The sequence below is a fragment of the Lepisma saccharinum genome, chromosome 13 (genome assembly GCF_977018435.1).
Source record: "Lepisma saccharinum chromosome 13, izLepSacc3.1, whole genome shotgun sequence".
NCBI lineage: Eukaryota > Metazoa > Arthropoda > Insecta > Zygentoma > Lepismatidae > Lepisma > Lepisma saccharinum.
Genome location: NC_139241.1, coordinates 81,127,945 through 81,151,621, shown reverse-complemented (window position 1 = coordinate 81,151,621; position 23,677 = coordinate 81,127,945). Strand labels below are relative to the sequence as shown.

Below are 23,677 nucleotides of genomic sequence, written 5' to 3'. Positions count from 1 at the left end.
AACAAATATAATTGGAAATGTTACTTTCCTTTCACAAAAGCCTTGAAAAGTAATTTTTAGTGAAGTTCATATTGTCTACGTAGTCTATGTAAATTAAAGCCAATGTAATCTACGCGTAAATTACGTGTAGACAACGTATGTAGACGTAAACGTATAGTCTACGGCACATCACTGGTTGCAATTCACGATTATTTGCTTTCCATCTTGGTCCTACCAATATAATTTTTATTTCTTTTTCATTTTTTTCCATAGTTTCTTACGTCTTCGTACAGTCAACGGCAAAGATAATGGTAGGCAAATTGTCCAATGCTATTTTAATTACTTTTTATTCTACATCCTGTGTCGTTATAAGGAATGAAACTATGTTGGTTCGGAGCAGGCATTATTCTCAGCTTATTGACGTCATTATTTCAATTCATTGGCATCACAATGTGTAATACAAGGGTTGGATAAAAAGTAATGGCAACACTGGTATAATTGGTACTTGACTGTATTGGCAGAGGAGCACGTGTTACATTCCTTCAAAGTAATCGCCCCTCATCTCTACGACCTTCTGTCACACGTATGGAAGGCGTCGTACACCGTCAGCGCGTCCATCTCTGTCGATGTCCCGCAGTGACCGCCCTATAGCACGTATGATGGCTTCGCGCGTGTCGTAGTGCTTCCCGCCCAGTGGTTCCTTCATTTTGACAAAACGGTCGTAATCACACGGTCTCATACCGGTGAATACGGCGGATGTTCCAGTACCTCCCACTACCAGTTATGCAGGAGCGCCGTCACATTGTTCGCTGTGTGACACCTTGCATTGTCAAGCAGGATGATGGGACACCGTGCCGTCGCTTCCTTCTTAATGCGAGACGAAGGTGGTGTTGCAAGAAGGTGCAGAAGTAGGCTGCGTTGACCGTCTGCCTGAGAGACCTTGTTCTTCTTGCCTAAACATATTGTTAGGGCGCTTGCACTCGCGTCCTCTGCTTCAGAGCACTGCTGTTTTTGACTGAAAAACATACAATCGCTCCCACTCACTATACTTCCTCGTCTGACATTCCTTTATCAGCCACTAAACGCTTGTGGCGCTGTGACGCACCCCTTTCACGGGACAGCAGTGTTGCCATTACTTTTTATCCAAACCTTGTACAAACCAAATTTAAATGGTGGTGGACAATTCGCCTACTGTTTCTTTCGCCGTTGGGTGTACAATGACCTACTATGCTGGAACTTCTTTGGACAATCGATATGATAGACTGAACGTAGCATTTTAGAACATACGTGATCTTTCTTTTGCAATGTAAATCCACCCAAACACTGAAATCCTATTAATTTCCCACAGCAACTGGTTCCAGGGGTACTTCTTCCCTCATAACATGCCTTTTACGGCCCCACGCTGCTTGTCACAGGATGTCACCGCCTAACCCTAACGCATGCCGCGTGGTAGACCGCCTCTCCTAAGGTGGCAGCCGCAGTGACTCATGACCCCGAACCCACAAAGAACTCGCCTTACGACGCCACACTTATGTGTTCGCATCACGCTAAGCCGTTTCGTTCTTGTCACGTGATCCGGTGCCAAGCTGACAAAAGAGTTACGGCGTCTCATTTGTCCAAGGCATTGCAGTCCTCGGCCAAATGTCTTGGTTAAGGTCCAACCCTCAGGTTTCTGTGTCGTGAACCGCTACTTCGTGTATCTTCTCAACATATTTATTTAGGGACTTGTATTTAATTCATTCCTTCATTTTATGAATGAATGCTAGCATGCAGATGCCTCGGATACCAAACTTTCTCCCTACATTTTGCACATTATTTTGATATTTTGTTTTCCGCCTTGTAACCAATTTGTCCCGGGTTCGATGCCCGGTGGAGGCACATAGTGCTTCAGATCCCACTCTAAACTGTACACTCAGAGAACTAAATGCATCATGTCCATTGATGCACCAGAATGCATCGATTGATGCACTAAAGTGTGTTTTATGGCTTCTTCAAAGAATCAGATTCACGTTTGAAGCATTTGGGTGCACTTTTGTATGTCGTGAAAGAAACACCAAAGTGCATCATTTGATTCAAGTGAGGATTTATTTCAGTCGAGATGCACTTCATTGCATCAGTTGATGTTCCTTGTTACACCTTCTTGCATTTCTTTTGATGATGCAAGAAGGTGCATCAAAACTCATTGAAGTGCATCTCGACTCAAAGCATCTCAAGGCACGGTGCTATATGCGCAGGAAACCTTGCAGTACGTGTTTCCAACTCTCCTTGGATGCGTTCCAGTTTGATACGCGGTGGGGGCACTTAAACTGTAGGTCCAGTTCTGGCCAGCCTTGCTGTGCATGCTTCGAGAATTCTTCACTTTTAAAATATTATAATATTGTGTATTAAGGACGATAAACTCCTTCTACACTGAATTTCTAAGTGAAAATATTGCGGGAGGCGAGTCTATTCTTTTCCCTCATGGGCGCACGCCAGAAGCTTATATTCTAGGCTAGATAGGCTAGGCTATCTGAAGTCTAGAGAATAAAATTCAGGAGAAAAACCGATCAGAAATTGTAAATATTAGTATTCATAACAGTGAGATGATGATGCCGATTCTAGAGTTGGCAACCTGATTTCTGATGAGTTGGCAACCTGATTTCTGATGAGTTGGCAACCTGATTTCTGATGAGTTGGCAACCTGATTTCTGATGAGTTGGCAACCTGATTTCTGATGAGTTGGCAACCTGATTTCTGATGAGTTGGCAACCTGGTTTCTGATGAGTTGGCAACCTGATTTCTGATGAGTTGGCAACCTGATTTCTGATGAGTTGGCAACCTGATTTCTTATGAGTTGGCAACCTGATTTCTGATGAGTTGGCAACCTGATTTCTTATGAGTTGGCAACCTGATTTCTTATGAGTTGGCAACCTGTTTTCTTAGGAGTTGGTAAATTTATTTCTATTCATAGCCTAGGACCACGTGACATAGTGAGATACCCCAGATATTGGACTCAGTGTACGTCACTGGCGCACGCCCATGCTTAAGAAACTCACCGAAGTCTTAGGGTAGTAATTAGGATACATTTTAGTGATAAAATATTTAAGTTGTAATGACGAGATTAGGAGGGCAAATGGACGCCATTAACCAACTATGGGAACACCTCAACTGACGCAAATTTACAAATTTTGAGTTGAACTTTGCCCTGTGTTCAATGCATGTTCATTTATGTGTGTGTGGACTAGAACCGAATACAGTGTTTCCAACCTCACAAAATTTACTCTGGTTCCAATTTCAATATATAGAATCGCAAAAGTTCACTAATACAGGGTGCGGCAATGAATCTGGCGATTTTCTAATGCTACATGTGTATGGGAGGGATGTATATGAACCTTTCCCTCATCAGTATAGAACGATTTGCTGTTGTAGCTGTTAGTACTGTTCTGAGATTCGAAGTTGGCATCCCCAATGGGACATTGGTAGCATCTTCGCCTTGCAATCAAAGAGCCCAGGGTTTATACTGGTTTTGGTCCCACTTTATAGGGGCCTCTCTCGGTATAAAGTGACCTTGAAAACAAAACTCAACTCAGAGGTTTTGAAGTTGGAGCGACACGCTTCAGTACGCCGGACTTTAAACCTGCGAACTGTAAAATACACACGGCGCGGTTGGTGCGCTGAAGAGATGTTTTCTCTTAATATGTGCGTGATCATCAGAGCTCCTATGGGACACGGACACATGACGCGGAATTGATGCTCTTGTGTTTACGTGCTATGCGTGATGGGGATATCTGGAAGCGTGCCTTTTTTTTTTCCTCCGTGTGTCTTAAATAGTGAGGGAGGGGATCCATGCAGATCTTCCGTGATGGTTCCAGGAGTCCAAACTCACCACCTCGCTCGGACGAAGTTTGCTTTCCATTGTGTTAATTGCAAACACTCTTAGACATTTGGACACCCTCTTCTGCTACATGACAATCTGTTTATTTTATAGACTCATACACCGAGACGCAAAAAATGTTGGAACTCAGTTTACGGTGTACGGTAGCTATGTAAGTAACCTGAAATACCAGTATCACGCATGGGCGTCGGCAGGATTTTCTATAGCCTATATTTTTTTCAATTTATGGCAATTTATAAACAAAAACACTTTGTTTCACCTAATTTTGCGTCATTGTTTAAAAATGGTCTTGAGATATCGAATTTGGTAGGATTTGGTTGGTTGTTGATTTGGTGTTTTAAGCCCACTTTATGCACAGTAAGGCTAATCGGGACTGGCCCATTGTATCACGTGCAAACATAAGGTTCTTCCCTGTAGAACCATTTGCGGCTAACTTTGGGATCTATTCCTATTTGCCAGTCGGTTGGTTTCATTTTTCCAACTTTTGGCAATCGTGAATGATTCGATGAGATTGATAAAAGGGAACAATCACAAACACACATTTAGCTGACACAACATAGTTCCTGCAGGGCCGACCTCCGTGGGTCACTGGTTAGCACAGCGGTCAGATTGATTTTATTGATTTTACTTCGCTTTTCTGCCACTTTTTCCTAATCGCGAATATGAGGATGAGTAATGATGTGATGAAACTCAACGACCATACCTAGTCTGGGATTCGAACCCGAGACCCTTGGCGTCGTTGCGCGCTGTGCTCTCGGGATCGAATCCCACCAGGACGTGTGTTTCCTTTGTGAGTGTCCCTTCATCATATCTCCACTCATCCTCATCGTCGCGTTTATTTCAAGTTACAAAGAATCAGAAACGTGGTTATTTTTGTTAAAGTTCAGTTAGCATTGGAACAGATTGACCAAAGTAAAAAAAACAACTACGTTAGATCGAAAGAATTTAGTGTAAATTACAGAAATTAGGTTATAGGTACTATATTGTTCATATTAAACCATTTAGTCCAAAGAATAAGTGGATCCACAGTTCTCAAAATTCCAAAAAAAAAAGAGTTTTATGCGAGAGGCGAAACAAAACAAACTTTATGTCTAAAATAGCCTTAACGTTGGTAAAAAAAAAAGATAAAGTGCTCCCCTGTGCTGAGCACCACGCCATGAAGGCGTATAGGGGGTGTATGGGTAACGCCCCACACTTTCTTGATCCGGTCGTGAGTGGGGGTGATGTGATCAGCATCACGCCCCTTACCGCCTTTACCCCCCAGGGTTTCCCCCAGGTACCCATACCATTCGACGCTGGGTGGGCGCCGGGGCCGCTTCCAACGTTAGAAAAGTTCCCGGATTTGAACCGGCCGGGGATCGAACCCGGAACCTTTAGCATGGTAGTCAGACGCGTTACCGACTGAGCCACCGCGGCCTTAACCTTGTCGCCTTGTAATCACGTGGTCGCGGGTTCGATACCGTGTGGGGGCACATAGTGGTTCGGCCAGTCATGCATAAAGTGGGTTTAACAACAAACCCGGGCAGACAAACTGAGACTATCATTTTTTTTTTTCAGGGCTACTATGGATGTCAGTACATGAACTAAATGAAATTTAAATTCCAAAGAACAATTCCCGTTGTTGATCTCTCGAAAGTTGCCCTCTGCGGACGAGGAGAGCAAGTTTCGTCTCAACGACGAACAAAGTTCGCAAATGAGCTCCCGTTACAGCTTCTCAACGCCTAATTTAACTGAGGCGGGCCGGCAAGCCCGTTACCCACCGTACAATTACCTAGTTGAAGGTGTTCCTGAGACATTGCTCCAGAGATGAGAGCGCTGGAACTCTCCAGCCAGGAGATAATAAGGCACGCCCCGAGGATCTCGGATTGCACCCCTGTGGAAATGGAGTAATTCGTTACACCCCTCCTAAATTATGCTCAGAAGTGTTTCTGCAGCGGCAAGTCATAATGTTTTGTGTCTGCTTGTGTATCTACCTGTTGGGATGGTACTGAGAGGAGATGAAAGGAGCCGTCTTGGTGGTCGATTCACGAGGTCTCCGCCGGTGGTTCAGGGTTCGATTCTTATCCTAGGCGAGATTGTCTCTTCATCGTCGCGATTAACCAAAAGTGAAAGAAAAAGACATGAGATTAAAACAAGAAGTGAAAGGAGATGAGACTAAAACAAGGAAGGAAATTTGTTAAGACTTAAAACAAGAAAAAAAGCGAGGTGTGACTAAAGCAATGAAATAGGAGATGAGACTAAAACATGAAGAAAGGAGGAGAGAGTAAACCAAGAAAGCACAGGAGATGGCAAAAGAAGAAGAAAAAGCAGATGAGACTAAATAAAGAAAGAAAACAAGACACGACTACAAGACGAAGAAAGGGGGATGATGCAAAATGAAAAAAGGATGAGGCTAAAAAGAAGAAAATGGAGATTGGGACTAAAAACAAGAAGGCAAAGGAAATGAGGCTAAAGAATAAAAAGAAGATGAGACTAAAGCAAGAAGAGGAAAGAGAGGAGACTGAAAGAAGAAAGAAAACAAGGCACGTCTAAAACAAGAAGAGGGAGATGATGCAAGAGAAGAGAGGACACGGGACTAAAAGAAGAAGAGAAGGAGATGAGGCTAAAATGAGAAACAAAAGAAGATGAGATTAAAACAAGAAGTAAAGGGAGATGAGGCTAAGCTCGAGTTGCAAATGCTTTTCTCGTTCTTAGCCTAACTTCAACATAAATGTTTACTTATATATTCCGCTCTTTAGGCTAATCGCAACGATGGAGATGAATGATTACTGGATGCAATTGATGAATACAGACTCACAAGGAAACATCCAACCAAGATCATTGCGTGGCAAGATAGTGAGGCGACGATTCGAAGCACCTGGCCACGATATCTCACCATAGCAGAGAGAGAGTCGGTGGGCTTTTCCGGTGAAGACATTTGTTCAGAAGATTTGCTGAACGTTCAGATGTTCAGTAGAAACATGCCCTGCAAGAAACCGTTCACAACCTTAACAGATATGACAGGAGCAAGAGAAGTGTCTCCCCGATCCTGAAAAGATGAAGAACATTGAAATTGACTAATTGATTTTCGATTACCCTGCCATCTGCCGTCTTCTCCTTTTTTTTAATCAAGCTTTTTCCCTCGTCGTTCCTCGCTCCCCCTTCCCTCCTCTCCACTATCCGTACTAAAAAGGCTTCATTAATTAACAGTTACAAGGCCTGCGAGGTTGAATTACCTGGAGGATAGGACAGTGGTAATCTGGCTGGCCACGCGGCCTATAGAATGAAGTTTCGTTCTGGCAACTTTGAGGATCATGACGGGGTTTCCCCCCCCCCCCCCATCTGAAGCCTTTGATTCGCATAGCAGCGTTGCCAGTAACAATTAATATAAATCGTATGCATTTTTGGAAAATTTTGCTTACTAATCTTAGTTATATAAGCGGAAACAAATGGTTAGCGGTCTTGCCTTTTGGTGGTATCACTTAATGGAGCGTTTGTGGAGCCACCCAAGCTCTACACAATATTGCCATAACCAGAAACGAAAATTTCCCTTTTAAAGGTGCACAATTTCTCTTTGTCGTCCAAAATTTCCATTTATGATGTAAGAATAATTGGAATCACCATTACTAAAATAAGTCGCATAATAATAATAGTTGTAATGGTAAATTATTACTATTAGGCTATTTTCACTGAATCAGACATTAGAACTTACTGAATGTGATGGAAATCAGGAAGTAATGAAGATTATCGATAGTAAATCGCGAAAATTATACCAAATGCCAAAGTTCTTCACTAAGATTGGGCTTACTGAATTATTACAATTTTACAATAAATTTAAATATACATATATTTCGCTCTTCATTTAACTTGGCTTTGATATGTGAGCCACGTATCTTTCCTTTTCCCTCTTCGTCTAAAATTCTACCTGAATTTCCCTGCATGTGGCAACACTGATTCTACTGACAGAACGGACCATCTTCAGACAACCACAAACAGCATATATACGAATGTATACAAGAAAAAAAATTACGGAGGGTTTAATTGATTGATAGACAATGCTGATTATCCGTATATTCGAAAAATATGGATGTTAGGAATGGATAATTCAGTTCGAACAATTCGGATTACCCGTTGCACTCAAAAAAGATATAGGTTAATCTGAAGTCGTCATTCCTATATTTTCACACCTCCTGGCAACCCTGCTCTAAGCAAATCGACCTATGAACATTCCCCCTTCACGTCTACTCACTCGACCTCCTAGAATTCTGGTGGCTGTGATGTCCGTTCATCTATCGGAGGACAGACATCAGCCTCTTCCTGCGTTTAATTGCAGTTTTTGAAAGCAGAGGTCCGTCCCGTCGTCCAACGCAATACAAGAACCACAACATCGCCAATAACGAACAGCCTCATACATAGTCCTTCCCTCCCCACCCACAGCCTTTGCCTTTTTGGATTTAATACTCAGCTTCAGAACATGGGAACAACGGATATTTCCGCTCGACGTATTTCCCGCGCATAGAGGTAAGTTTCCCGCCAAATGCATTTTCTCTCCCGATGATTTTCATGTCTACGTTTCAGTGTTCTACTTAGTCAAAATATGGCAATATTTTAATAAATAGATTTTCTCTCAAAGTCATTCACGATCTACACGATCTAATGCGCAATTTTTGGGTCAAATTCCGTCTTCAAAATTAAGGTGCGCAATTGAATCGATGACGCATTAGATTCGACTGCAATGCGTTCTCCAGATTTCGTTAAAAATAGCGTTATCAGTGGCGTCGCGTGCGGTTCACATACGAGTGTTCACAATAATGTTACTATATTTGAAGTAATAAAAGAAGGAGCTAGGGGAAATTGTCCCTTTCCCCCTTAAAATCCGCCAGGTTTAGGGAATTCTAGCTAAAGTTTGCAACTATGCAGCACATAGTCCCCCTAGACACGCCTTGTATATGCTGCACTCTGGTGCCGAATGTAAGAAGTATTTCCGCTTGCATCAGTGTTCGCACAGCGAAGTGAACATCTTCGGGGTATAGTGGCCAACAGACCCTTAGCTGTCAGCTCTATGCAACACGCACAGCAATTGTGTTCAACACCCTCCGTGGAACACCGTGGGAGTCAGTGTTTCCAACTTTCTTGAAAAGTAATCAGACGTGAAAGAAGTCTTGTCCTAGTAAATTGTTTGTATATACTCGTACATCAAAGTATTTTTTCGAATAAATATACGTATGTGCGTGTCTGCATTTAATATGTACGTAATTTAAGGCATATACATGAGTGTTCACGTGCTCATGCGAACATTATCAGGCAACGCGCCTGAGCGTTATTCGTATTATGTTAAAATTTAAAATTCGGAACATGAAACCATTGTTCTATGAAATAGCGTTATAATGTTATGAAATTATGAATTCTTAAAATAAACCCATTATCGTATGAAATAACGTTATATTGTGATGGAAACCATGTCCAAGGTTTTGCAGAACCTTAACGTTGTCTTTTTCTGTTGTCTCGAGATGGCAGAGCTGAATGTTACGTCGATATCAAAACTCTCCCACTCTTATTTTTTACCTTTGGTCTAGATTGAATTATACAAATGTTCGGATATCTTGTTTGCACATAATCACTAGTTTTTTTTTTAAAATTTTTTGATATTCGTAGATATCGGTGTGCGTGCGTGTGTGTGTCAGAAAGAAGCTTTTTCATAACAGAAATTGATCTCTCTCTACTTTGACAGAAGTAATTGGGCCATCCATTGGCGGCGATTGGGTTCCAAGACGGGGGGGGGGGGGGGCAAGGTAACAATTCTAAGGGGGCAAAGACAGTATATTTTCCTTTGTAGATAAGGTTAAGCATATTGCCGGGGCAAAAGTGGTGAAAAGTGGGGTGGGGACAACTCCCCCTCGTCCCCCCATAATCGGCACCACTGGGCCATACATAAAACAAACTATTGTAGCTGGATTCATATGAAGAAAATATTTTCAACCTTTAACAACACATGTTGTTTTCAACTTTTCAATTCCACATTTGCACTCATTACACGTCACTTTTCTGCAAGAGCTAATTTTATTTTCTCCTGGCACTTCAATCGGCTGTTGCACTGATTCCTCGAAGACTTTTATGAATGCTCTTATAGTTTCACCCATCTTTTTTTAGCTTTGTAATTGCCTCTGGCAACGCCATATTGTGCTATTAAATAATATTTTTGAATAAGTTATATACAAATTTGTAAAAAAAACAAATAAAAAAAATTCTAACATTTCATTGAAAATAGCAAGAAAATGGGCATTAAATTTAAAAATGGGCACTATGCAGGCCCACGGGGAGGGCGCTAGGAGGGAACGCCCCTCCCAACTGCCAAGTATTTGGATATACCAAATGTTTGTAAAGACTGGAAAGTTCTGCCTTTTATCACCAGGTATAATATGATGTAGAATAGCTTTGAAAGTTTAATTTAGGTGTACTTTATACTCAGATTAATCACAAATGAACCTATAGTTTAAATCTGGATTTGAAACATTGTGCAATGTGCCTCAAAAGGGGATCAAACCCGAGACCCTTTGAGAGATGAGCTTTTAATTTTTGTTTTTGTCTTGTTTTCACTTCTCATATCTGCTCGGTCAGTTAACCGTGGCAGAGGGAGGAATTATGATAACATCATATAATATGAGCGATCTATTCCAGCCCTTTACCCCTATTTTCGCATAACAATCTCCAATAACATGGAAGTGAGCTTCCTTCGTGTTTACAGTACGATATATTGTTTACAGAAAGTGCAAGTGTATGCTAGAATTGATTCTCGATGAGGTGAGGTACCCGAGTTAAATTCACCCCTCCCAACTGTAACCTCTGGATCCGCCACTGGCAGTAGGGTACAAAATATATAAAACTATCTGATTACTCGGTGTTGCCCGGGTATTTATTTATCCCAATCTTGCATTAGACAGGAAAATAATGAATTCTAACTATAGTGTAAAATGTAACTAATTTTAAATGTGATCGTGAATGTCACCAATTAGCTTAGCGACTCCGAAAACTATGGATTCGACACTAATCTAGGTCATTTGTGGCATTTTATTTTTCACCCCCTCTCACTCCCCCCCCCCCCCCCATGCCGATAGGTGATGAACTTGAGTTGAACCGCATTGGGAGGTCACGAAAACTATGGATTCCATTCGCAACACAGCCTGAATGTTAGACAACCCGAGAAACACTATCGTTGTGCGGATTGCATCGAGTCACGGATGTCTGTCTGTGCGGAATTTAATATTGTTGGTTCTCGATTATTTGTACATGTCACCCCTTCCCACCCCACCCCTAGGGGTGACAGGGGTGTCTTACCTCCATAGTATTTCTTTACAGGTTGCAAGTCATATGTGTACCAAGTTTGGTTGAAATTGCTCCAGGCGTTCGACAGTTATGCCGGAACAAACAAATATACACACCCACACATACATCTATTTTTATATACAGAGAGATGAAAAAGCTTCTAAAACATTAGCAACAACATAAAAAATGTATATCAAGAAAAAATTTATTAATAAATGCAGCAGGACAATTCCGGGCTCTACTCATAACTGAAAGCCGTTCTCTTCTGTTGCGTCCAGATCACGGAATATAAGATTTTTTTGATCTCCAAGCAGGAGCTCTGCACTCCGCAATATTCATGAACGTCTTGCAGCCTTTATAAACAATTCACTTAAGCCTCCACAGACGGTGGGACGCAATCACCACAGATGCTGTAGGCGGATTGTGGGACCCTGTGGCCTACCTCACCATAACAACTTATTTTCGCCGCTCAAGACGTAAAACGCACCTCACCTGTTGGGATTCAGTTGCTCGCCAGACGGTGGCATTTGGTTAAAACCGTGGACCAGCTTTAATCATTCAAGAGGCTCAGAAAATAAGTAGGGGGAAGAACGGAATACGGAAGAGACCAGCTTCCTCCATTTTGCCAGAGGACACAGTGTTGCCAACCCGTACTTTTTTGAAGTTAGATCTGGTTCTTTTTTTTTTCGTTAGAATGGTTGGCAAATGTCCAGTTCCGATTAGCCTTACTGTGCATAAAGTGGACTTAAAACACTAACTCACACCAAACTCAAAATTTTCAGGAGTGTGTAAGAGAAAACTTTCATAGCACTTGAAAAAAAAAACCTAGCAAAATGGAGTGAAGTTTCAGTTTAGAGTCTAGTATGTTTCAGCGTACCTCATAAAAAGTATATTTAAATTAGGAGGCAAATTTTCACACACAATAAAGGTCAGCATTCACTTATACACAAAATATTGTATAACTTTGTGTCTTTTATCCGATGATGTTTGAATACAAAGGTAGAGAATTGTAATATTTGGCTCATTTATGTTAATTTTCCATCGGGTCTGTAAAATATTAACATTTATTTATACATTTTAAATATCGGTAGGATAAACCATGTAAAACGCCTATTCGATTCTCAGTTGAAACTGCAACATACCAAATATGAAATAGTATAATATTTTGATAAACTAAAAACTAAATTCTGTGACGTGACACTCTTTAGAGGACCAGAGCTTGCTGAGTGGTTTTTCATTCCGTGACACGTGGTTAGTGCATCGAATCCCATTGCCGCTGTTTTTTTGGGATTTAGGCATGGGAGAACTATTGTTTTCACTATGCTGGGTCAACTCCAAAATTCTGGTTCGACTCGTACCCGATTCGAGAGCGCTGAACATACAGTTATGCGTCTAAGTAACAAAAAAAATCCTGTCCGAGGCGTGAAGGCACACGGAGAAGAAGTATTGCTCCATACGTTCTCGACCTCGGCTATGAAGGTGCGATCGGCACCACTCTTTGACTGCCTCTACTCCCCAGGGTTGTTCTCAGGTACCTATGTATGAGAGTCTGGATGAACTCATGAGCCGCGGAAAGGAATATGTTCACCCATTAATCGAACCCGGGTCTTCCACTTGGCAGCAAGACGCCTGATCGACTAGAGAACCGCGGCTCTGCTATTATAGGGGGTGGCCCAATTTATGGCCCCTGGATCCACCTCCGTGTGGTGGCGGAGTGGTTATCACAGCGCTCCCGGGTTCGAATCCCGGCCTGGGCATGGGTGTTCTTTGTGAGTGACCCTTCATCAGTTTCATTATGTCATCACTCATCCTCATCTTCGCGACTGGCCAAAAGTGGCAGAAAAGCCAAGTAAAATAAACCAAATCAATCAATTGTCGACAGTAATTTTTATATGAGATTTAGCTCTTTTTTACTGTTCACAATTGGCAACACTTCAGTCATAACCTTTGACCAGATAAGGCGACCATAAAGGAAAAGGATTCCGGAGATAAAAATGAAAAAGCTGATGCGTGATATGGAGGGGGGGTGAGAAAGAAAGAAAATCAGAAACACAAAAAAGGGGAGAACAGACTAAAACGGAATTGGATGTAAATTATTCACAAACAGGTTGGGAGAAAGAGGCGAAAAATGTAATGAAATTATGGCGACCAGAATATGGTTGTTCCTTTTTTTTTTTTCCTCGCGGTACATCAGTCCACGGAAATTGGTGGGATTAAAATACAGATCCAGCACATAAACAGACGGCGGATTGCTCCAGAAATGGTCAATTTTAGCCGCAAAGGTGTCGTCTAGAAAAAAAATTGATGTTTCTTATTCATTAACTAAGACAGCATCTCATAGTGTCCCATCAAATTGTTACTGCTGAGGGTCTAGCTATATTCATCTGCTCACTTTCATGCTGTTTTTATTATTTGTTATTATTTATTTTATAATGAATATATTACAGTGGTAATACAATTCTAATCATGCCCGTACGTATATATACAGCAGATTTGATTTTGTTTATTTTACTTCGCTTAGCTGGCACTTTTGGCTAATCGCGAAGATGAGGATGAGATTGATAAAGGAACACTGACAAAGAACCCACATACCCAGGCCGGGATTCTAACTCGGGACCCCTGGAGTCGTAACCGCTCCGCCACGAACGTCGATTGTATGTATGTAGAGAATAATGGAAAGGTTTCGACAAAATCCGAATAACAGATTATCAATTATCCGATCTCCTTTTCGAATGTTCGAATGTAACGGATAATCCGAATATCCATATAATTCTGGTGTCCGCATAATCCGAATATATGATATCCGATCAGGATATCCGAAAAACTCAATATGCTGACCAAGGCAGTAATTTATTTTATTATAAAACATAAACTAAACGTAACGTTTCAACCTTCTAGCAAGATCTTCTTCAGACTCTGCACCAAGTACAAATGTAACAAGGTACAAAACAGGAAGATATATATACACAAACATTACTCCCCTCCAGACTATTAGAAAGATAAAGAGCCACATTCTAGATGGAAGTAAATATGTTTAGCCTTTCAGGTGAAAGTACAGTTGACAAGGAAAAGCCACCTGCTAGAATGTTCCAGAACAACTTTCTAATAGTCTGGAGGGGGAGTAATGTTTGTGTATATATATATCGTCCTGTTTTGTACCTTGTTACATTTGTACTTGGTGCAGAGTCTGAAGAAGATCTTGCTAGAAGGTTGAAACGTTACGTTTAGTTTATGTTTTATAATAAAATAAATTACTGCCTTGGTCAGCATATTTAGTTTTTCATGTCATGGAAACAATGCTTAATGGTGTCAGAATATCCGACATTCGGATAGAAAATTATCTCATATCTGGATAAAATTTTATCCGGATTTGGCCATCTCTACTTTGAACTTTCAGCAGCCCAAGAAGAGTAACATTTTAATAGTTATAGATCGTTAATAGTAGTAATCACTATTGTTTGATGCTGATGATTAAATTTGTAACAGAGATACTAATAATTGTTATTATTATTGAACAGTTAGGAATTAATAATATATTTCCGCAACTATTAAAGTATCTCCAATTGCCTTATGAACGCGCGAGAGGGGAAACGAGGATGCAGCTACCAGCCGTTTGCACTGCTTTGCTCCACCAATTCGTTTCTCCTCTTTTCTACCGGTATGCGCGGCCTTGCTCCACAGATTCCCGACAGACACACTATGCTAAACCTTATCTACAAAGGGGAAGTAAACTGTCTTTGCCCCCCCCCAGTTTTGACACTTTGCCCCCCCATCCCCGGTTTTGGAACCCAATCGCCGCCAGTGCCGAGAGAGAGATTGCAGTTGAGAAGTTAAAATAAAGTTCTGACATTAAAACAAGTGTTGTATCCCCATTTACGCAATTTACTGTTGTCAAATGTTCGCCAAAGTTTATTCTGAGTCCATTTGATGTTGAGATAGGTTAAACCAGACTGGACCTACAGTTTAGATGAGAATCCAAACCTCTGTTCATTGTGCTTCCACAGGGGATCTTACTCCAAACCCTTTGGTTATAAGGTGATAGCATTACCACTACGCCATCTGGGAGATCAGCAATTTACTGTTCATACCAATCAGTTTTTATTGTTTGTTTGTTTGACTTCTTGTTCTAAGTCCATAACTAAGGGGTGGAGGCACATAGTGGTTCGGATCCCAGTTTAAACTGTAGGTCTAGTCCCGATTAGCCTTACTGTGCATAAAGTGGACTTAAAACACCAACTCGAATTTATGCACAGATAGGCTAATCGGGGCTGGACCTACAGTTTCAAGTGGGACCGGAACCACTTCGCCATGTGCCTCCACCGGGTATCGAACCCGGAACCCCTTGATTACAAGGCGAGGATGTTACCACTACACCATCGGGGAGGCCGAAATTAGCTTTTATGTAAATGTGGTTAATGCGGACCAAATGCATTCATTACTAATGCACGATTCATGCCAGGTGTATACAAATGAATACTGCTAAGGCACCGCATGTGTTAAAATGGAATTATTTTCGTCTGTTATATCCACCAATAAACTTGTAGATCCCAACCATCTGTGGTAACACACACGCCATATGTTCCACAAAGTACATAATACGCGTATACGTAGCAGATAGCTTTTTAGTCACAACAATTCCTCATTATAGACTTGATCAATGTTGTTAAACATATTGTTGCAAATGCTAAGTAAATGTTACTAGGATTCTCACTTTGGAACATGTGATATCCATGCTTCCAATAGCTATCTAGTGGTGCAGGTAAAAAATCAATTATGAAAACTGCGTATTATAATCTGTAATATTAATTCACTGTTGATTAAGTGACAAAATGTGGAAAAAACACTTAAAAACAATTTGTATTAATCTTGGTTTAAACCAGGATTAAAGCTAACTTGGATAAAACCATTGTCAAGTCAAACTTGGGTAAACCAACAGCTAATTTATATTATTTACGACGGTGCTGTAATATTAAAGGAGGCTAGAATAATGAATTATTTATTACTAAAGTATTTTACACTTCTTATTCAAGTAATTATTAATATACTTTTCTGCAAAACTTCATGACCTTTACTAGTGTATGCATTTAAATCAAATGCGTTAACAAGAACTTTTTCTGCGTGATAGTAACAATAATATTTTATCAGCTAACACTATGTTAATGTACATTATTTTTAGTTATGCGATGAAGTATGGACCATAATCTATCACTAAAGTAGTTGCTCCATCTATACTTGAATAAAACATATTGTTTGCGATCAGTGCTTTAAACTATTACGTCTCGACTACCCTGAAGTGCTACTCGGATCCGAAATCGAAAAAACTGAAACCTGGGTCCGAAACTGAAGAACGGATATAGTTGAAGTCCTGATTCCAACGCCACTTCAACGAAAGTTCCGAAAGGCCAGCTTCCCTCTGACGAACATGTGTCAAGTCGACATATGGAGCCCAGTAGATCCTCCCCTCAAACCTTTCCCACCAATGGCGTTCGTTTTAGGAACTGGCAGCTCTTGTCAAGTCCACGTGGAGTAAATGAGTGTTGCCAATTCAGTTTCTGTAGAGATTTCATAACGTCCGCGTGGAGCCCAGTAGATCCTCCCCTCAAACCTTTTCCACCAATAGCGTCCGTTTTAGGAACTGGCAGCTCTTGTCAAGTCCACGTGGAGTAAACGAGATGATGCCAATTCAGTTTCTTTAGAAATTTCATAACGTTAGGTTCCGCTTATCTTTGCTAGTTTGTGTATTACCCGCTCGATCTCCGGTCAACACCTCTCACTCGTTTATTTCGTCATTGTTAACATTCGTACTTACCGATTCTGCATTGCAAAGATTGTTTGAGGTGGAATTTTGCTTTTTTAACGAAAATAATTTCAATTTTTCACGTTAACAGTAATTATTGTTCTTGCTTGTTTCGCTTCCGTAACACACAATATGGCGGGCACAGCTGTGGGTCATGAGTGGGTATGCAGTGTTTCCAACCTTCTTAACCTAAAAATACCCCACGAACCATTCCGCATAGCCCCAAATACCATTCACGCATAGCCCCACAAACCATTCACCGTAAGGTTAGGTTCGGTTCGGTTAGGTTAGGCAAACATAGTTAAAATTTGGGGTCGTAGTAATATCAGGAATGTATATTGCGTTTTCTCATTTTCTTGCAAAACAACGGCGTGGTTGGAAACACTGACAGGGTTACGTCGTCGAACGTACGCAACATCCGGAACACGTAGAGGAAGCAAGAAAAAGCAACGGCATTTGTGCGTCGGAGATATATTTCTCTTCAAAAATACATGAATTCCCCGTTCCAGTAGATTCAACGATGAAAGAAAATACGTCCACGAACTTTGAAAATGCTACAGAAACTCATATTCGTAGTAGTTTCTTTTATAAAAATGAAGAAATCCGTTGACCGGAGGTCGAACAGTTACCGCTTGTGTTATTGTGTTGTTTTTTATACAATGTGGAGACGTTGGGAGTGTAACGTCATCACAGTTCGTGATAAATGTTTAAACACTGCAGTTAAAAGTCTGAGAAAAACAGGTTCTGGCTCGAACCCAGAATACGTGTCCTCTCGAGCTATGTCAAAGATACCGTACCGGCGATCGAATCAGGACTTACACTTTACCAGAACCTAGAACTAAAAAAAAAGAAACAAACTATTATCCTGACCCGGAATCTAAGAATGGGTATCCAGATCTAGAACCGATAAACGGATACCCGGATCAATGATTATCAGGGATCCATGGGCGGAGTTTGAGCTTTTGCTTTGGGGGGGGGGCAGACTCTAGGAGAATAATATGATGTACCTGAGGGTTGTTGAATATCCCCTAGCTTATAAGGGGTCCGAAGACCTTCCTCCGGAAATTAAAAAAAAAAAAAACTTTGAGTTTTAGGCCTTTTAGATTTGAAAATGTTAAATTTCTTCGCTTAAGTAAACAAATATTAATTAGTATATTGGTTGTCAGTTTTAAAAGAAGCAAAACAGTACGATTATTGCATTTTGCATTTCATTATTTTTTTATTGATACAATACCCGTATTACTTTAAAAAAGTTACGGTACAATAGTAAGCTTCAGAAATTTCAGAAAAAATAAATTGAAAAGTTCTTTTGATGCCTCAGCAGTAATTGTTGACTCAACACAAAGTCATTTTACGTTTTCCTTTCCTCAAACTGTACACATCAATCAAATCGTCTAAGTCCCTCTATTGCGGCGCAATTACCGCACATGCCATCATGCCTAACGTCAAGATTTCCGATATGGCTTCATGACAAAAATGTAGTAACTGAACTTAATCATGTGTTATTTTTTTAGTCTTTTTTTAGTTGGGGGGGCAGGCCCCCTCTGGCCTCTCCAGAACTCCGCCTATGCAGGGATCTGTATCCGGATCTAGATTTGACAGCTCGCTAATCATCGAAGTTGTCCCCCTCCCAATTCATCTCTGAATGATAAGAACCACCTTTGAAAGCATAACACAGCAATCGATCCTGATATGAAGTTAAATGAGGCGTCTGATGTGGAAGTTTAGGCAGCAAAGAACTTACGAACGATATAACAAGGGGGCGTTATGAATCGTTGCCTTGCCTTCAGGGGAGAGAACAGTTGACTCTAACAGGAGATCTTCCTATCGATTCTAAGAAGTCGAGTTCGAGTTTGATTATACAATCGAGACGAAGCAATGCTAATTACGATAATGAAGATTATGTAAGTACAGTCTTATACCCTGTCCAGTGGCGTATACTGAAACCAAGATCTGGGCTGTCTCACTACGTCACGTGGTCCTAGGCTATGAATAGAAATTAGGTTGCCAACTCCTAAGAAATCAGGTTACCAACTCATAAGAAATCAGGTTGCCAACTCATAGGAAATGAGGTTGCCAACTCATAGGAAATGATGTTGCCAACTCATAGGAAATGAGGTTGCCAACTCATAGGAAATGTGCCTCTATGCGAGGCCCTGCTCCACAGTTAGCTGGGACAGGGTATAGCTTATTGTAAACTTGTCTTCCTCAAGTAAAGTCAAGTTTTAATGTATGATTTGTAGATTGATATACCAACACCCGGTGAGGGCACCAGAAAATTGTGTCCCTAAATACCACACAGAAATGCATTTTTGCACAAAAATATTTTTTTCTTTTCTACTGCTACGGGTCAACCGGGTTTGTTCACCCCCCTCCCCCCCTGTGGATCCACCAGAAGCTTCTATTAATATCGTGGTGAATTTTCTAACGTTGTTCCTACGTCTATTAGGCACCTTACTTGCTAAATCACTAACTTACTTTTCTAATGGAGCGTTCTACTTTACAATAGTGCCGTCCATTTATTACGCTACAATCATGGACGTCCGCAGGATTTTTTCCTGGGAGGAGCAAGCAAGGTATTTTTTTCTGGGGCGGGCAAACAAGGCACATTTCCCCCAATAATAGTATTGTTCCCTCAAAAAACATTGCTTAAATTTGATTTTATCATATTCACGCAATAATTAACACATATTATTGTGGCTGAAATGAAATTATATGTGAAAAATATATAAATTTTGGTTGACTCATTTTCCAGGAGGGCACGGCCCCCCTTGCCCCCCCCTTACGGACGCCCATGGCTACATTGCATGTGAAAATGTAGGGTGAAGCAACTGGAACATGGGCGTAGCCAGCAGGAACCAAGGGGACTCTTCCGAAGTATATATTCCTTGCAAATGTTGTTTGTCTCTCTGGAAAAAACTTATTTTACCCCTCTCATCTTTTAGAAAAAGTTTTGTTTTGCCCGGATACGCCCGTGAACCGGAATTTGGCTTATAGTAACTGAGAGAGAAGCTATAGGCCTATACCAGGAGCAGAGCTGGGGAGTTCAAAAAGTTTCGCACACACACAAACAAGGAAACCTAAATGCACTTATGTCGTGGTATTGTACACTTTCCTTTGTGAATTAGTTACTGTAAGTTCTGCACAGAAACAAAATAAAGCCAAGTCTCTTATAGGGTAAAGCTATCCCCTGCGAGTTTTGATTTGATTTTCTGCCACTTTGGGCTAATTTCGACGATGAGGATGAAAAGGTAATCACAAATGTGAGTTCAGGCACCATAACCTCGTCAGCCTGCAAAAAATACAGCCCAGGGTGGCTGTGTTCAGAGTTCCCCCTTACACTCCCCTGCATGTTGCAATTTGCTTCGAAAGCATATGGGGGTTAGGCGGAAAGAGGGCTCCACACATTTATAATCTCGGTACTTAGTTCAGGTGACGAACACCCAGGGTTGCCCACAGGTACTTATACCGGGTGCTCCAAAAGTCCCGGAACGGTCACAAATCGTGAGAAATACACATCGAATCGGAAAACGGAAAAATACATGTTTAATACGTGAAAGAAAGCTATTCAATGATATCACACTTGATTCCCCACCCCCGCAACTTTAAAATTTCAAATGGAAACCCCCATTTTGTATTGTAGAATCGGAAAGAGGACTTCATTCTGAGTCCAACGAGCTATCAACCATCAAAATAATAATAATAATAATAATAATAATAATTCAAAGGGACGCTCTGCCCCTAATTGAGCTAGATTCTGCAATACAAAATGGGGATTTCCATTTAAAATTTCACAGTTGCCAGCCGCCTCCTGTTTTTTTTCTCACGATATGTGACCGTTCCGGGACTTTTGGACCACCCGGTATATTGTAGGGATGGCCAAATCCAGATAAATTTTTACCTGGACATCGGATAATTTTCTATCCGGATTTCAAATATGGATATCCAAATTGTCTGGATATTCGGATTATCCGAAATATCCGAATGTTTGCATTATCCGGACAGTTTTATCGTTTGTTCTATTTACGGGCTATTCACATATTTTTTTATTCGTCATCTTTGTGTTTCACTCGAAGGATTTTCTACAAATCCTTAATCAAAGCTATACTATCCGGATATCTGGATTATCCGTTGCACGAGAAACGGATATCTGATAATTTGAACTTCGGATTTTGTGGCCATCCGTAACTTATTGAAGACTTGGCGAAACACAGATCCGCTGTATACATAGACATGCGCTGCTCCAAGTTCAATTAGGCACTTTTTCACAATATATTGAGGAACACATACAAATATTTCTCAAAGCATGATTCTTCTTTTGTTGTACATGAAACTTGATGTGGATGCTATTCCGACGAACACATACCGCATACGCCACTGATACTTGAGAATATTGCAGGAACTCATCTTTGAGCCGGAAAATAATAGGTTATAAAAAGTTCTTGGTGCTTTGAACGGAAGGTGCGAATGCAAGCTTGCCACCATACACGCTAGAGCAAGCTAGAGTCATGTGCGATGTGGTTGGGGTCTAGGATATTGCAGGGATCAGGTTTTAGACTCGTTCTTCCGCTCTAATACGGCGCTTTTGCAAAAGCAGGCCTGCGGCTTCCGAGCCGAGTCGTCCATAGGCTCGCACGCATTCTCGGCACGCTTTAATGAGCGCCCTAATCTTTCATTAAACACACCTTAAAGCAAAGTTGCCGGTCGGGAAGGAGAACCAATTAGTTGGTCCGGTCCCCGATACGGCCATAGGTCGCTTTTATGTTCCTTCTTACTGCTGTAAGCTTGCATGAGCAGGTCGGCTATTACGAAACCACCACTGTAGTTGGCGTTTCTTGCCAATCAGGACGGTTTAAGGGGCGCGGAGGGGTGAGAGGGGGCTCTGTGGGAGCTCACGTTAAAGGAAAGCTACTGGGAGACGTGTTTCCTGGTTTGGTAATTCCGAGGTTTTATGTTGATGACTTCTTCGGGTTCTTGGAGAAAAAAGGAGGTCGTTGACGATTGTCGTCAATGCCTGTGAAAGTCTCGCGTAAAGGAATTCACGTTCCCACGCTGAACGCTGGTCGGTGGTCAATCATCTACACCCATTCTGGTCGGTCAGCCTCCCCATCAGATTTGTCAATACGTCACTGGACGCAGTGGTCAGCAACGGTAAGCATATTTCAAGTTGGACATTGATGGCCTGTTTGTTATCACCGTAGCGATGCGTTTTTCCGCCTGCTAGTCGGTCGTTATTGCCTCGTCTGGACCCTATATTTGTTTGCATTTTCCGGTCCTCGGCCAAACGCCTACCTGCAGGCTTTTAGGATCATTCACAAGACTGTTCGCCATAATGATGCTTTGGTAACAGGTGAGACGAAACCATTTCAGGGTGCTAGCAAATGCTTAGCACCTATCAGAAGGTCACGTAGGAGGCATGGAGGTAAAGCACGACGTCTGTCGTCAAGATTAACATGGGGTGAATAATGAACCACAGGCATACTAAAAAATAACCTTGAAACCCCCAGAATAACGAAGCCAGATCACTTGTAGTAGAGTAACAGACTATTTTAATGCAACCTGATCACTTATATTGGATTAAGAGACTGTTTTAATGTTGTCTGATCGCCCAGCAGTTGCAATGCAGTCTGATCACGTGTATTGGAGTAAGAAGCTCTAGAGGCTATTTTAATACTGCCTGATCACTTGTAATAGAGTAACACACCATTCTAATGCTGCCTGATCACTTGTAATAGAGTAACACACCATTCTAATGCTGCCTGATCACTTGTAATGGAGTAAGAGATTATTCTAATGTTGCCTGATCACTTGTAATGGAGTAAGGCCATATATTAATGTAGTCTGATCACTTGTAATGGAGTAAGAGATTATTCTAATGTTGCCTGATCACTTGTAATGGAGTAAGGCCATATATTAATGTAGTCTGATCACTTGTAATGGAGTAAGAGATTATTCTAATGTTGCCTGATCACTTGTAATGAAGCAAGGCCATATATTAATGTAGTCTGATCACTTGTAATGGAGTAAGAGATTATTCTAATGCTGCCTGATCACTTGTAATGGAGTAAAGCCCTATTTTAATGTAGTCTGATCACTTGTAATGGAGTAAGAGATTATTCTAATGTTGCCTGATCACTCATAATGGAGTAAGGCCATATATTAATGTAGTCTGATCACTTGTAATAGAGTACGAGCCTTTTTGATATTGCCTGATCACTTATACTAGAGTAAGATACTATTTTGCTGCAGCCTGTTCACTTGTAATGGAGTTTTTGTTTCTTTCAGTATAGTTTTGAGTTCGCCTTTATGCTTAGACAGGCTAATTGGGACTGGTCCTACAGTTTAAAGTGGGATCCGAACCAGTATGTGCCTCCGTTTACACTGGGTATTTATTAACTTCTGCTATGTGGATATTTTTTCAAACATTAAACAAGAAAATCACTCTCTACATGAACGTTCAGTATGCGGAAAAAGTTATCAACGAGTAAAAAAGTTTTTGTGCGGAATAAAGAAAGCATGAATAAAAGACAGATCGCTTGCAAAAATTTTCGATGTGTGTCGATGGACGTGTGCGTGTTTATCGTATTGATAAAATAACGATAATTTTTTTACGCATTTGATGCATTACATACGATGGTATGGGGTACACCTCGTGATTTCGAAAAAACATACTTTTTATGTATTTTATCCATTTTCGTTTTTACTTTGTACATAAACTTTTTTTT

The 23,677-nt window shown here is 41.0% G+C and overlaps 1 protein-coding gene across 2 annotated transcripts in view; it reads left to right on the top strand.

Annotated features, from left to right (window-relative positions):
- The window catches only part of LOC145997076 (uncharacterized), a 112,630-nt gene that overhangs the window by 22,900 nt on the left and 66,053 nt on the right, over positions 1-23,677 (top strand). The gene's annotated exons all lie outside the window — the stretch shown is intronic.